Source organism: Medicago sativa, chromosome 7, assembly GCF_051527215.1.
Source record: "Medicago sativa cultivar Bolivia chromosome 7, Bolivia_mono, whole genome shotgun sequence".
In the NCBI taxonomy this organism is placed as follows: Eukaryota; Viridiplantae; Streptophyta; class Magnoliopsida; order Fabales; family Fabaceae; genus Medicago; species Medicago sativa.
In genome coordinates, this window is record NC_140755.1 from 32940425 (window position 1) to 32955611 (window position 15187).

General features: G+C 34.1%; 1 pseudogene across 1 annotated transcript; it reads left to right on the top strand.

Annotated features, from left to right (window-relative positions):
• The first annotated feature begins 10974 nt into the window (after positions 1-10974).
• On the top strand, positions 10975-13618 carry LOC146905742 (LOB domain-containing protein 25 pseudogene; annotated as a pseudogene). The gene is made up of 2 exons (XR_015018033.1): positions 10975-11157; positions 12783-13618. The product of XR_015018033.1 is annotated as an LOB domain-containing protein 25 pseudogene (transcript).
• Positions 13619-15187: the final 1569 nt, after the last annotated feature.

Below are 15187 nucleotides of genomic sequence, written 5' to 3' on the forward strand. Positions count from 1 at the left end.
CCTGACTTCATGATCTAATCAGATGCTCCTGATGTTGAACTTGAGCAATCATCCTCTATTGTGATTGAAAAGTCTGTTCCTGATCAACCCTCTACCAACTATTAAACTCCAACATCCACAAGCAGCCAATCACCATCCTCAGCTATCCAACTTGCTACTCCTGCCAAACCAAAAGTACCCTCACCACCAACCATCTTTCTAGATTCTACTCTATTACAAGATGTGTGTGAGAATATATCTCAGGAGCTGATCAAGCTGATCCAAGCAAGGAATAATCTTACTCATAAGGAAAGCTATGAGAAGCAGTGGAGAAGACTGAAGGAAAGAGTTGACTTTGTCTTGTCTGAGCTCCAGAGAACATGTTTGGATGAACAAGACTCAGCTCAACAGAAGCTTCAAGACTAGCTGAAAGGAGTAGATAATAACTTGCAAGAAGTTAAGATTCTCAGAACTTGGGTGCAGAATCCTCCAAGCTTAAAAGGAAGAGAGGTTACAGACTTCATTCCTTCTGGTGTGCATCCTAGAGACTTGGATCTAAGTTTCTTGACCAAGGTCAACTTCAAATCAGCATCTGGTAGCCTAGATTTATTGCAAAGGAATGTTGACTTGGAATCTGAGAATAGGAAGCTGAAGAAAGAGCTAATGGAGCAAAAGCTACTTCTACTAGAGTACAAGTCATCTACTGAAGCTAAGCTGGAAGAAGCTAGAGCAAGAAGAGAACTTGAACAAAAGTAATGAGGAATTCAAGAATGATATGAAGCTACAGCAAGAAGCTATGCAGAAGCAACAAGAAGAGACTAACAAGATGATCAAACAAATGATGGAGATGTTTAACAAACAAGCCACCTCTTAGTTGCACACAATTTTTGCTTGTTTAGTTTATATCTTAAGTTTTTGGTTTAACATCTTCTGATATTTATTGTGCTTCCGGTTTTAACTTTTTTCTTCTGATCACATTCTACTTCTGAACTAGTTTTTCGCTAATGATTAATGTTTTGCTTCTGACCTCATTTGTATTTGCTCTGATATTTCTTTTATGTTTTTGCTCTGATATATGGTTCATGCTCTCATTATAGAATATTTTTTTCTCACTATCTTTTTCTTATCTCTTTCTTTTTGTCTTTAGTTTTTAAACTTTTTGTTGATGACAAAAGACGGAGTATATGTATAGTATTTATAGGCTCTGAGCCCCATTAATTTAATTTTTAATCAAGTTAAATTAATAGGACCTACTTCTTATCTCTTAGTCTATTGATGTGAGAATATTCTTAGTGTTATTGCACTTTTAAATGATGAATTTAATTAACATGGATAGAACTCAGGGGGAGCTTACAAACCTCACCTTAAAGTACTATTAGACTCAGGGGGAGCTTACAAACCTCAAACCCTTATAGTCAACTTGTTAATTGGATTAACTACAATTGCACATTTTAAATACTATTGTTTGTCATCATCAAAAAGGGAGATATTGTTGGAACAAAATGTGTTTAACAATAAACCTTTGAGAGTTTTGATGATAACAAGGTATTAAAAATTGTCAATTTGATAAGCTAGTATTTGTTTAAGTGTACAGGACCATAGACAAAATTTGACATCTTAGATAGGTTCTGGATGAACAAAAGAGAGCCAAGGAATCAACAAAAAGGAAGCTTAAAGCGTCTGAAGAGAAATGCTCCTGAAGTCAAAAGTGCTCCTGAAGACAAAGTGCTCCTGAAGTGATGACGTCATCAGAAGCAAGTTCATCAGAAGCATCTCATCCGAAGCAAGTTCGTCACCAGAAGCTGAAGTTCATTAGGAGATGCAAGACTTAAAGCTTCAAGGGTTGTTCAATGGATTTTAACTTATCTAAGCATTGCCGAAGACTGGAAGTGTAAAGCAACAGTCATTTTGAAATGATTTGAAGGCATTGGATGCTTGTTCTTTAAAGAGCGTTGACAAAGTACAATTGTACGAAGTGTACAACCACTACCTCCACTACTCTGTTTTTGTCTCTGCTATAAGACAAGAAAAACAGCTCTGCCTGCAACGATGTTCCTTCACAATGGGAATGGATTTGAAATTGATCCTTCATAGAACAACAACCATATCAGGCAAAAGATCATTGGTGATTGATCAAAGCTTCAAACAACTCTTTTTGATGTGTTCGCAATTCACAACGTCTCTTTCACACCTCTCTATAAAGGAGTGAAGACTTAGAGATTGGTACAAGGACTCAACAACAATTTACAAGTGCCAAAACTCTGCTGAAATTGTTCTGCATTCAAAGCTCACTTAGAATTTCTTTTTCAAAGTTCATATCTTAGAAATTCTAGAGTCTTAAGAGTCTGTATCTGATTTGTATTGTGAACACCATTAATTGTATATCAAGTGTTCAACCTCAAACATTTTTCTTTGTAATTCTGTTTGATTAGAAGTCTCTTGCAGTTGTACTTGAGCGGTTTGAAGTCTCTTGCTAGGTTGAGCAGTGAGCAGTTGTAATCAGATATTACATTATAGTGAACTCTCCTTGGAAGTTCAAGGGGGCCATGACTACTTCCGGTTTGTGGAAGGAACCTGTATAATTGCTTTGTGTCTTTCTTCTCTCTCTCTCTCTCACTCTTTATCTCTCTCTCTCTCTCTCTCTCTCTCTCTCTCTCTCTCTATTTTTATCCGCTGCAAGTTAGTCCTTAACATCACCTCAGAAGCAAAACTCTATTTACTTCTGATCAGTGTTTTCAGCTTAGGAGAAAACGAAGAAAAAGCTATCACAATTCAACCCCCCCCCCCCTTCTTGTGTTTTTCTCACCTTCATGTTAAAGGCAAAATGTTTCACTCAAGTGCCTGAACATGAGTTAGTCGAAATGGCAGCTGGTGGCCTAGATTATTCGATTATGAAGAAATTAGACACTCAACACTCAAGTGTCAAGAGACTAAAGGCTGAAAAAGCTAGAACTCGCAAGTTCAAAAGATAAAAGGTTGCTTATGTTGACACAAATGAAAGTGACCAAGATTTCGACATAGCTTATGAAGATGTCGAAGACGGCAAGGTTAACTTTGCTGAATTGAAACTTGGGCTTCCTTATACATGCAAACAGTTGAGGACGTCTGATAGGAGAAAACCTGTCGAAACACAAAATGATAAATACACTCCCAAAACGTACACATTCGATGTAACCAAATGCGATGAGATTTTTGATCTCTTAGTTGTTGATGGTCAAGTGGCGGTACCTAACAGTTTAAAAATCCCACCACTAGAGCAGCGTAAAAAGAGAGGGTTTTGTAAATATCATAATTTTTTGGGTCATAAGACTTCACATTGTGTAATTTTCAGGGACTTGGTGCAAAGAGCTCTGAATGAAGGAAGGCTAAAGTTTGGAGACAAAACAAATCCTTAGATGCAAATGGATATGGATCCTTTAAAAGACGTCAACGCGATGTACACTGAAGTTGCAAGTTGTAACGTGGTGGAGGCCATTGCGGACGCTGTTGGAAAGCTATTTGTCCAACCAGAGGATGATGTTGCTGAATGTCAGATGGTAGAAGTTTTTGGAAGCCCTAAAGATTCTAAAAAAATTGTTTCAAAACCTCAGTTTGATGAGAAAGAAAAAGCAGTTTATCCCATGGCTGAAGAGGAGCTGATTGATTTTCTTAATCGTTGTAGATTGAAGAATTATGAGGCAATGTTGTGTCCCAGATGTAATTCGGTATTCGACAAAGAGGCTACCAAAAGCCTTGAAAATTTCATTCCAGAATTTAATAAAGGCTTAATAGCAGTTTTCGCCCCCTAAGAAAAAAAACTACAAAACCGCCCCCTAAGTTTTGCAACTGTAGCAGTTTTGTCCCCCCAAGGCCAAAAAAAAATAACACGTGACACCTCACTTAGGGTGCCACGTCAGCGTAGACCGAGTCAAAATTGGCCTTGGGGGCCAAAACTGCCACTGGTGCAAAACTTAGGGGGCGGTTTTGTAGTTTTTTTTTCTTAGAGGGCAAAAATCGCAACTTTGAGAAAGTTAGGGGGCTAAAACTGCTATTAAGCCTTTACTAAAAGAGGAAAATGGTATGCTGATCATAAACCAGAGTTCTCTTTCACTAAGAGTTATATCGCTTTCATCAATAATTCTTTGACCATTAATTATGTTAATAAAAATGGTCAAGGGAAATCTTTTGTGCCCTATGCCAAGGCACCTGTACAGAAATGGGTTTGGTCGACCCATAAAAAAGTTCAGTATGGGAAGAACAATCTTAGGACTCTAGAATTTCTAAGATATGAAAGTTGTTAAGAAATTCTAGGTGAACTTTGATGTGAAACAATTTCAGCAGAGGTTTGACACTTGTAAAATTGTTGTTAGAGTCTTGCCAATCTTCAGGTCTTCACTCCTTTATATAGTGGTGTGAAAGATACGTTGGAAATTTCCAGCACATCACAAAACAGTCGTTGTTAGAGCTTGATCAAATAACCAATGATTTGTTGCTTGATTTGGTTATTGTCCTATGAAGGAACAATTTCAAATCTATTCCAAGAATAGAGAGAATCCAACATAACTGTTATGTTGCACTATAGCAGACATGGAGAGTGGAGTAGTGGAGTAGTGGTTGTACAAACTATTGTCCTTTTCCTGCGCTCTTCAGTGGATAAGCATCCAATGCCTTCAAATTCATCTGAATTAGCCGTTGCTCAAGGCTTCCATTCCTTCACCAATCATTTGCATTTAGAATAACAACATTTAACTAACTGTTTCTTCCGGTCTTCAGCTTCTGATGATCTTTAGTTTTCTGATGATGTCAGCTTCTAGTAAACAGCTTCTGATGAACAGCTTCTGATGAACTGCTTCTGATCTCTTCAGATGCTATTTTCTTCAGACTTTGTCTTGCAACATAAGCTCCTTTTTTGTAAATTCCATTACTCTCATTTGTTCTTCCGGAAACTATGCTAGATATAAAGACACTTAAATTTTTGTCTATGGTCCTGCACACTTGAACAAATATTAGCATATCCAATTGACATTTTTAATACCTTGTTATCATCAAAACTCAAAGCGTAATGTTAAACACATTTTGTTCCAACATAGTCCCCTTCCTTCGTTCGACTGTGGCGTGGGGGAGAACTTTTCCCTTCGTGGTGCTTCGAAAACTTGTACCGCTCTGGATGGTGCGGAGGCGGACTGCTGCTTCCTCCGTCCAAATCACTAGGGGGTTCCTTTCATCCTCTTTGGTGGTTCACTAGTACAGAGGTAGCGTCTTCCACTCCTAATGGCATTGTACGGTCTTCACTTCATCGAGCTTTTTTGATTTGCGTTGTGATTACTGTCAGAATCTTTTCCTGATTCTTCTCCAGACGTTTAAGTCTGTCGTTCTACTAGAGGAACAAATTCACCAAGTTCGTTAGGACTTCGTTCGCCTTCGGAGTTAGTGGAACTTCATGAGACGGAGGTGGAGGAGGAATGTCCTCTGAATGCGGAGGAGATACAGGCAGTGTCGTTGCGTTCAACGTGGTTGTAACGCGAGCGTCAGCCGCAGTACCGAGGATAATGTCATCTCCCACAGGATTCACCGATTTGAGAATTGGAACGGTTCGACTTTGGAGAATTTGTATCGTTGAATGGGATGCTTGAGAGGTGGAGGAATGACTCGCGGAGGTCCTTCTGCGAGTTCCATCCATTACTTCGGAGGTAGGAGCGGTAACTGTTAACTGTTGCGGTAGAGGAATGTGTAACTGAAAACGGTTACAGCAGAGATGCACGTAACATAAAACAGTTACGGTGGAGGATCATAGACTGTGGCAATTAGTGAAGGATCCCCTCCTTCTATCGCCAAATTATTTGTCCGATGAGAACGGTTAAGAAGCAGTGGCGGCTTCGATGTGACGGTAACGGCTTCTGGCACGGCGGCGATGAGTATTCACGGTGGAACGAAAGGTGCCTGCAGGCACCTTAGCACTCTGGCGCTCAAGTCAGTAATGTATTTCAGAAAGAGTGTGTAAGAAGTGTTGTGAAAAGTTATGTGTACCTTGAGGGTGAAGCAAGTTCACCCTTATATAGGCGCGCGTTGGCCATAACCGTCTACGGGTTATGCGGTGTGTGATTAGGGACGTAGCAGGACACATGTAGGGTGATCCTTGTGCAAGGGTGCACATCTGTATGGCACGGTGCATGTAAGCTAACGTGCTCCTTCAAGCGTGGAGCCTTAAAGCGGCGTAAGTTTGGCCACGTGTCAACGTGGGGCTGGTCTTCTAATAGGTCCAAAACACAATTTTATCTCAAACTATTGTTACGAATAGTCTTGAGAACACAATGCACTTTGAATCATGAGATGAGTTTTGTATCAAATAAAATTCCCAACAAGTTTGAGATTTTAATAAACAAATTTGAATGAGTATGATCCAAATGATATATTGGGAGAGCTTGGAATTTGTTTGTTTGTGAAGAGCTTGTATGTAGTGATGATTTTTACTTTAGAGAATGCTTGCTTTCAAAAATCTTGCTTTTATCCTTATATATGTGGAGTGCCTTGGTGATCAAGTGTGAAAATAGAGTTGTTGGACACATTTTTACAGTTGTCCAAAGCTTCAATTGATTTCACTTTTCTTCTTCAAAACGATAAAAATGTTTTTTTACACATCCAGAACGTTCTGGATGTCCAGCTTGCTTTATGCTTCCACGTGAGAGGCATCCAACTGTAATGAGCTTTTGATAGTTGTAAGAAATGACATGCTTATGTAATTCTTTTGTCCTTTTGATGATGTCATGTTTAATTTCCATGCGTTTAAAGCTTTTTTGAGATATTTTGCTTTAATGGACTTTGTTTCTTTTAATTAATGGATCGAAAATGATCATTAAGGCCCGAGACAATTATTTCATCTTTTTACTGATTTGTCTTTTGACGTAACTGTTTTGTTTGTCTTATGATGCCAGAATGTTTTCGTGATCATTCTCATGAAACAATTATCACAAAACAAGTTAGTAAATAACAAGATGAAATAAATTTAATATATTTGTAATATTTAAAACGTCAAATAAGGATTTTGTCAACAATAACTAACTACTTAACCAATGACTTATTATAATGAATCTTTCTAGATCCTTCTAAAAAGCTTGACTCATCACCTAATAAAACTTATGTCTATTCTATTATATTAGGCCTATCTTAGTTCATTACAAAATGTGATTTATTTCCTCTGAACATAAGTTTTGAGTTCGAAAATTTGCTAAGAGTGAAACATTAAGCTGTTAGTTGGTGAGATCTGTCAGTTGATATAGCACTACCTGCACCAACGGTAGATTAGCAAAATGGAATGATTCTCGTCACCTAATTTCCCACAAAACCGTAATTTCTCATTTCGAATAGTGTTCTGGTTCTTAAACCCATTTAATTTCAATTCATTTTCAACCAATTCATGTTTTTAATATCAATGGCACACGTGCAATACAAAAAAATTATGGTTCCCTATCACAAAATTATTTCCCCAGTCATGTGATAATTTTTCAGGTACCTTCGCAAATCACAAAGTTGTTTTAAATTCTAAATTCATTTATGTTTTTGGATTATGCAAATTTATCTTTAATTGATATTTGGGATTTTAAATTCTGAGTTTAGAAAAACACAAAAGTGAAGATATTCCAGCAATTTGAAAATGTATTTAGGTGGAAATTATTTTATTTAAGGAAGAAGAAGATAAAGATGAAGATGATGAACATGTTTATAAGGTATATGAATTTCTTTTTTTGGTAGTGGCCGGGGTTTGAACCCCGGCGGACCTTGCATATTTTATGCATTGTCCCAACCAACTGAGCTAAGCTCACGAGGACTATATGACTATATGAATTTCTTTATTTTTAATACAAAATGTTTTAAAAATAAATCTATTAATTAAATTATTATTTCAAAAGTTTTTTAATAGTAAAAGGAAAAAAAGGTTTAGCTTGTGCAGGTTTTGATAGACAAAAGATTAAAAGGAGATAAAAAAAAAAAAGATAAAGGAAGAAGATGTTATATCTAAAGGACCAATATTGTAGTTTTACCAAAATTAAATAAAATATTATTTTATTGACATGATTAATATTTTTTTAGTGTTAAAACCTCTGTATTTAAAAATATAAGTTTTTTTTTATACATAGTTACAAAAAGAAAGAAGCTATCTTGACCACAAAAAAAAAAAAAAAGAAAGAAGCTATCTTGCGCTTTTATCGTTCACTTTGTTTCATCCATATGGCAATGCAAAAATGAACCAAATTAAGACATTTTCTCTTTTTTTTTTCTTTTTTCTAAGGAACATTTTCTCGTGAACTTGGTTTCCTCCATTATTTGATTAAGAGAAATGCTAGGGTCACACCCACTAACACTCTCTTTTAACACACCTAATAAGAATTGGTCACATGTCCCACTTTTTTATTTCAATTAACTTTTTTTTTTGACAAATTATTTCAATTAACTTGAAACCTGTTAAACCATTTAATGTTGGAAATCATTTATTTAATTTTTAATTATTAAATTAGGTTTTTACTTTTCATCTCCTTTCGTCAATCTCCCTAAATCACGGTTCTGATGAAGCAAGAGGAATTCGCTGACACATTGCATGAGTTATGGCTTGAAAAAAATCAGCACAAAAATATGGCAATAAACGTGAAATAACCTGGATTGATACTCTTTGTTGCAAGGCAATTGGAAATCCGACAATTGAAAATCCAATAAGATCCATGAAATAAATGAAAAGATAGGCAATTGTAGAAAATTAAGAAGTTCTGTTGCATATGTCTCATGTAACTTGCAAGGTAAACTCTTAAGTGAAGAAGAAAGACAACAAAGAAGAGTGGTGTTAAGCATTTCAATTTTTCAAACAGTTTTCGTTCTGCAATGTTAAACTGCAAAATCAGAGAAAAAATGGAACGGTTGGCACGATTCTGGAACACTTCATCTCAGGGAAAAAAATGGAAATTGAAGAAGACCCGATTCTCACTACCTCTCTCTTCTTTAATTCTTTTTCTTCTTCTCTTTCTCTCTCCAACTGTTAAATTAAATTATTAAAAAAAATTAAAATGTTTAGAAACAGGTTGAACAGGTTACAGGTTAATTGAAATAAAAAAGTGAGACACATGTCCAATTATTATTTGGTGTGTTAAAAGAGAATGTTTGTGGGTGTGACCTTAACATTTCTCTTTGATTAATAAACTTGTCAACTATTGAATAACTCATATGACATTTGTTTTTTATTTTTGAAGAAGAAGAAAATTTGTTAGATTAATGATTAAATACATTTGTCCTCGTGAGCTTAGCTCAGTTGGTATGGACAATGCATAAAATATGCAAGATCTGGAGTTCGAACCCCGGCCACCACAAAAACACAAAAAAAAAGACTTCTGTGGTTCGAACCCTGGCCACCACAAAAACACAAAAAAAATGACTAAATGACTAAATACATTTTTTTTTTTTTTACAACATGACTAAATACATATATAAACGGTTTTTTAAGGAGGTGTGGGAGAATCATGTTTTCATAAAGAAACATACAGATACACATGCATATATAGGTACATATAGGATATTCATGAATATATATATATATATATATATATATATATATATATATATATATATATATATATATATATATATATATATATATATATATATATATATATATAGGGGGAAGTGGGGCACATGACATGATCACAGTTAAACTTGGTTGTTGGGTATCTATACTATATTTGAGTTATTATACTATATAAAACCGCAAAAAAAAACTACATAAATATAAGCTGACTTTTGCATTTTCCAATTTTACCCTTTATTAAAAGTAATTTATTTACTTTTTTTTATAATTTTATAAATTACAAATTAAAAAAATTGTTAAATCTTATTAAAATAGGAATAAAATCACTACAATAAAAACTATATTATCTATAACAATGTATAACGAAAAGAGGAGACTTATGATTAGATTATTTTTTATTCCAACTAGCGGAAAGACAGGCACGTGCTCTTTTCATTGCGGTAACGTTTGAATTATGAGCGGTGTTTTTTTTAATGAAATTTTATTTTTGATAAAAACTAAAAAAAATATAAACGTATGTTGCTTTCAAGTTATAAAAAAACAAACTAACCATGATTATAAAAAAAACATAATTAAATATAATCTAGTAGGATTTCTTTTTCTAGATAGTTTTTCCTGTTCTCTTTCTTTCTTTTGTTTCTTTTCTCCTATTTTACCAAAAAAAAAATTAACCATGATTATCTATTTCAACGACACTGACAATAATACAATATAACAAAAAAATATAATTTAAATTCTTTTTTTAATGACACCAACAACAATTTTATTATAGAAAAAGTTGTTTAACGGTATAATTGGAATGATCAAAATGTAAGTATAAATATACTCATCTAGTTTGCTACACTTTTAAATGATAAAGGAAAAAAAACAAAAAAAAATAATATTCATATCGTGTTTGCTACGTTTGTTTGAATATTTAAATTTATTCTTATCTATTTGTTACGTATGTTATTTATATTGAAAATTGAGAGCTGAAAGGGGTAGTTTTCTTTATATATAGTATAGATTACATTATTTTAAATAAATTTTTTAATAGTAATCCTATATTATTGATGTCTTTGAAAAAGATAAAGTTTTATATTATATTTTTTATATTGTTGATGTAATTTGAAATGATAAGCTTGTTTTTTTTTTGAAGGAAAAATGATAAGCTTGTTATAATTTCAAATCTCAGATATCTATTTGTATAATTCTAATCAAAATCTAATTAATTTGATAAAATATATTATTCATAATTTACACGTATTAGTGCAATAAAAAAAAGGGTTGAAAGCATAGTAATGATAACGGTTATGTCATATTCATTCTTTTTTTCCCTTGCTCTATAGCCTCCATTTATTGCATTTGTCTTTTACTTTCTTTTCCACTCTCTCTCTAGAAAATGCTCTTTTTCCTCCCTTCACTCTCATGTTGTTTATCTTTTGTCATTGTAATTGCGGTTTTTTCTCATCATGTCCTACAACTAACTAGGGTTTTCTATCTGAACTTTCACATCCAATAGTAAATTCCCAAGACTTCTCTTCTGGTCGCTTACCTTCTTTTTCACACCATCATTATTGTTATTATTACTTAAGAAGCTAGATCTTAATTGAAAGAGCTTTACTTTCTTATACAAGAGGAAAAAAAGAAAGGTAACAATCATCTAAACTATATGGTTTGTTCATTCCAATTATTATTTCTTCTTCTTCTTCTTTAATATATTGGTGTTAGTTTACATAATGATTTATGTTGCACAAGATTTGTTTCAAGGTTTATATTTTTTGAATTATTTGGATAAAATTCTGATGAATTGAATGATAAAGTGAAACTCAATTCTTTTTTATGGCTGAAAGCAAATCGGGCAACATTTAATTATAGTTATCATGATTGGTGGAGGCATCCAATCCCTTGTATGGGTGCTCATTTGTAGTTATTTTTTTCCGTTTCGACAGGTGCCTATGTTTTGTTAGCACCTAATTTGTGTATATACTTTTAGGAGGGTTTCCCTTTACACATCTTATGCAGAGTGATCCGCTGTTGTTTATAATATATCATTTTAGTTTGTTAAAAAAAAATTAATTAAACTTCCACATCATGCATATTCATATCAATTAAACTCAAGTTTAATTCATCAGTGGATTTAGATAGCTAGGTAGGTGTACTTTTTCTTTTGGCCTAGACCTATAGGAGTACTGGAGATTGTGAGGAGAAACACAAATTCAGGAGCTAAATTTACTGTTTCTGATGAATCAACCAAACGTATATAGATCAATAATCTGCTTTATATAAAATATACATTCTATTAAAAATAAAACAACATATAGAGTTTTTTTATTTATTATATTTGGTAATTTCCTCCTTTGCTTGTTTATGACCTTAAGCGGCTTATGAAATTGAGATAAAAAAGGTTCTGGGTAGTTGTCATAGTGCTCGGAGATTCTGTATATTAATATAGGCACTTTTTGGTTGTTTTTTTTTTTTTTTTGTATAATAAATAGTAGTACTTTTTTTTTGAAGTAATAGTAGTACTTTTTTTTGTTATAATGATAAATAGTACATTGATTAAACATAAATACGTCTTTATAGTTTATATGAATTAAAAAAGTAAAATAGGTTTGAGGTAGAAGAATTGCTGTTACAAAAACAACTCGTAAGGTAAATGATTAAGCAACTAATTCAGTATCCTCCCTAACCCTAGTTTTATGATCCAAGTCCATAGAAGTTTAATTGGTGATCAGATTCAGATTGGATCCATTTCACACACTTAACTCAATAATTTATAACTTCTTCAACACTTAACTCAATAATTATTTGTATTTAGTTTTCAATAAGATTCAACAAAAAGTCTTTTTGTTGATTATTTTTTTAATTTAAACCAAAATAGAGAGCTAAAGCATGACATAATAGGCAATACATTCCAACTATGTTGTTGGATTTTTTATAGTTGGAAGATGAGAAAATCTTGTGTGGACCAAGACCAAGAATTTTGGTTTGGTCACACACTAAAAGAGAAGAGAGAAGAGAGAAGAGAGAGAAAATGTAGAAGAGAGAAGAGAAGAGAGAGAAGGAGAAAATCTTGTGTGTGTGACCAAACCAAAATTCTTGGTCTTGGTCCACACAAGTGTTTCTCGTTGGAAGATATATTTGTGATTCTTACTAGCATGCATACTCTTTTTTTAAAATTTAAAATTTCAATCAATTTTTACTGATAAGTTGTTTATTTCAATTGTGTGATTGTAATTATAAATTTTTTTGTTGGGCTTGATTTAATTTGAAGATAATAATAATGGCATCTTCAAGCTCCTACTCAAATTCACCATGTGCTGCGTGCAAGTTTTTGAGAAGGAAGTGCATGCCAGATTGCATATTTGCTCCATATTTCCCACCAGAAGAGCCACAGAAATTTGCAAATGTTCACAAAATATTTGGTGCAAGCAATGTGAGTAAACTTCTGAATGAAGTGCAACAACATCAAAGGGAAGATGCAGTGAACTCTCTTGCCTATGAAGCCGAGGCAAGGATTAAAGATCCAGTTTATGGTTGTGTTGGTGCCATTTCAGTCCTCCAAAGACAAGTTCTTAGGCTCCAAAAGGAACTTGATTCTACTAACGCTGATTTGATTCGCTATACTACTTGCACTGAAATTCCGAATCATGATATCGCAGCTATAAGGATCGGTGGGGAAGATGGAGGTGGTTCTTCTCTCGGTCAATCTCCTCCTCCGGCTTTTTACTATCCTTCTCCTTGGAACAATAATGATCCACTTGGCGATGGTTATCACACGGGAGGAGGTGACAATATATAACTAATATGTCATATATTCGCAATGATTATTCCCTCGTTTATAATCTATAATGATATACACAATTCTACTAGCCCTTTAAGGTTCTTATTATTTAATTTGAAGAAGGGGATTGATCTGGGTATATATATGTCTATCTGTATATCAACTACAGTATATGTTTATACCGTATGGTTTATATATGTCTATTGTTGTACTATGTGAAAATGATCTTGATATTTCATAAAACGTGTATCTTATAGTAAATGCAAATGAAGTACTCTTGTTATGAAAAACTCATACTGAAACAACAAAGATAATGGTTCTTTTTATTTTTAATTTGTTGAAAACAGCATGTATTATAAGCTAATTGCACAAACAGTGCATAATTTAGCATAAATGTACGGCACTAACGCAACGGAAACACACAAAACCCATACAAATCCTAAACAGAAAACTGGCCTAACCACATTAGAAGAAAACAAACAGAAGGAAGACGCGACAGGCGCAGAGATACAACAGAAGAACCAGCAGACCAGAGTAGGGAGACAAAAAACCAGACACATATACATCTTCAACCTTCCGCCATCGGCACTGTGCCCTTCACCTGGCGGTTTCCGTCGACAACTGTATCACAACTTGCAACCACTTTCTTTATCATTCCAGAACTTGTTCCCTGTTTCTCTGTGACTGTTGTGTTATGTTTACAAGTTCAATCTTAACCCCTTTAAATTCTTCTGTTATAGTTCTTTTCTGTTGCATCTACAGTTTCATAATCTACTGGTTTTGGGTTAGATTATTAATAATCACAACCAAATTGAGTTGGTATTGGTTGAACATGAGATGAGGCATAAACATACCAATTTTTTTAGGGGATAAAAGGACCATTGATTTGACACCAACATCGGAACAGAGACAACAACACGAATTAGACAAGTAGTAACAGTGACAAAAATTTCATTTTTGGCAACACCACTAAGGCGGCAGTACGACGAAGATACGAGGTGTGGTCGGCGACGATAGTGAGTTCTCAAGGCTGAACTCCAAATGAGAGAGAAGGAAGCAGTTGGTTTTCAATGTTTTTTTTATTAAAATAAGGGCTTAATAGCAGTTTTGACCCCTATGTTTACAGAAGTTGCGATTTTGTCCCCTAACTAAAATAATTCGATTTTGGCCCCCTATGTTTTGCCCCCCTTTGCACTCAATTTTGACCAAGTCAATGCTGACGTGGCGCCACATGTGTAATTTTTTTATTTTTTATTTATATTTTTTGATTAAATTTTTTTTAAAAAAGTATTTTTTTAAATTAAAAAAATTTTAAAAAGTTTTTTTTTAATAATTATAAAAAAATTACGCACGTCAACTTGGTCAAAATTGGCCTAGGGGGTAAAACATAGGGGGCCAAAAGCGAATTATTTTAGTTAGTGGGCCAAAATCGCAACTTCTTGAAACATAGGGGGTCAAAACTGCTATTAAGCCTAAAATAAATTATTAAATGAATCAGAGCCATTGATTTTTATTTTTCCACGTGTCTTATTTATATGGATGGAAATTGAGATTGCAATTTCCCCCCTAAATGGAGAGGATCTGCACTCATCCACATATACCAGCATAAGCGACAAAAATATAGCACACCAACACAAAACTAACTCAGTTAGCCCCTTTGCAAGAAATCGCGCGGATTGCACGTCCATTCGTATAAAAGGTAATACAATTTAGACCGAATCTTTAAACTCTATTGTCAGGGCAACCCTTTAATCTCCTCAACTAACTCATTAACCTCCATTGAGCGGTCATTAAAGATTCTCTCGTTTATTTTCCTTTAAATCACCAAAATACAAGCATGCCAAATCAACCAAAACCCCGTCTAATTTTCTTAGACCTCCCTTGTTCTGTCCAAC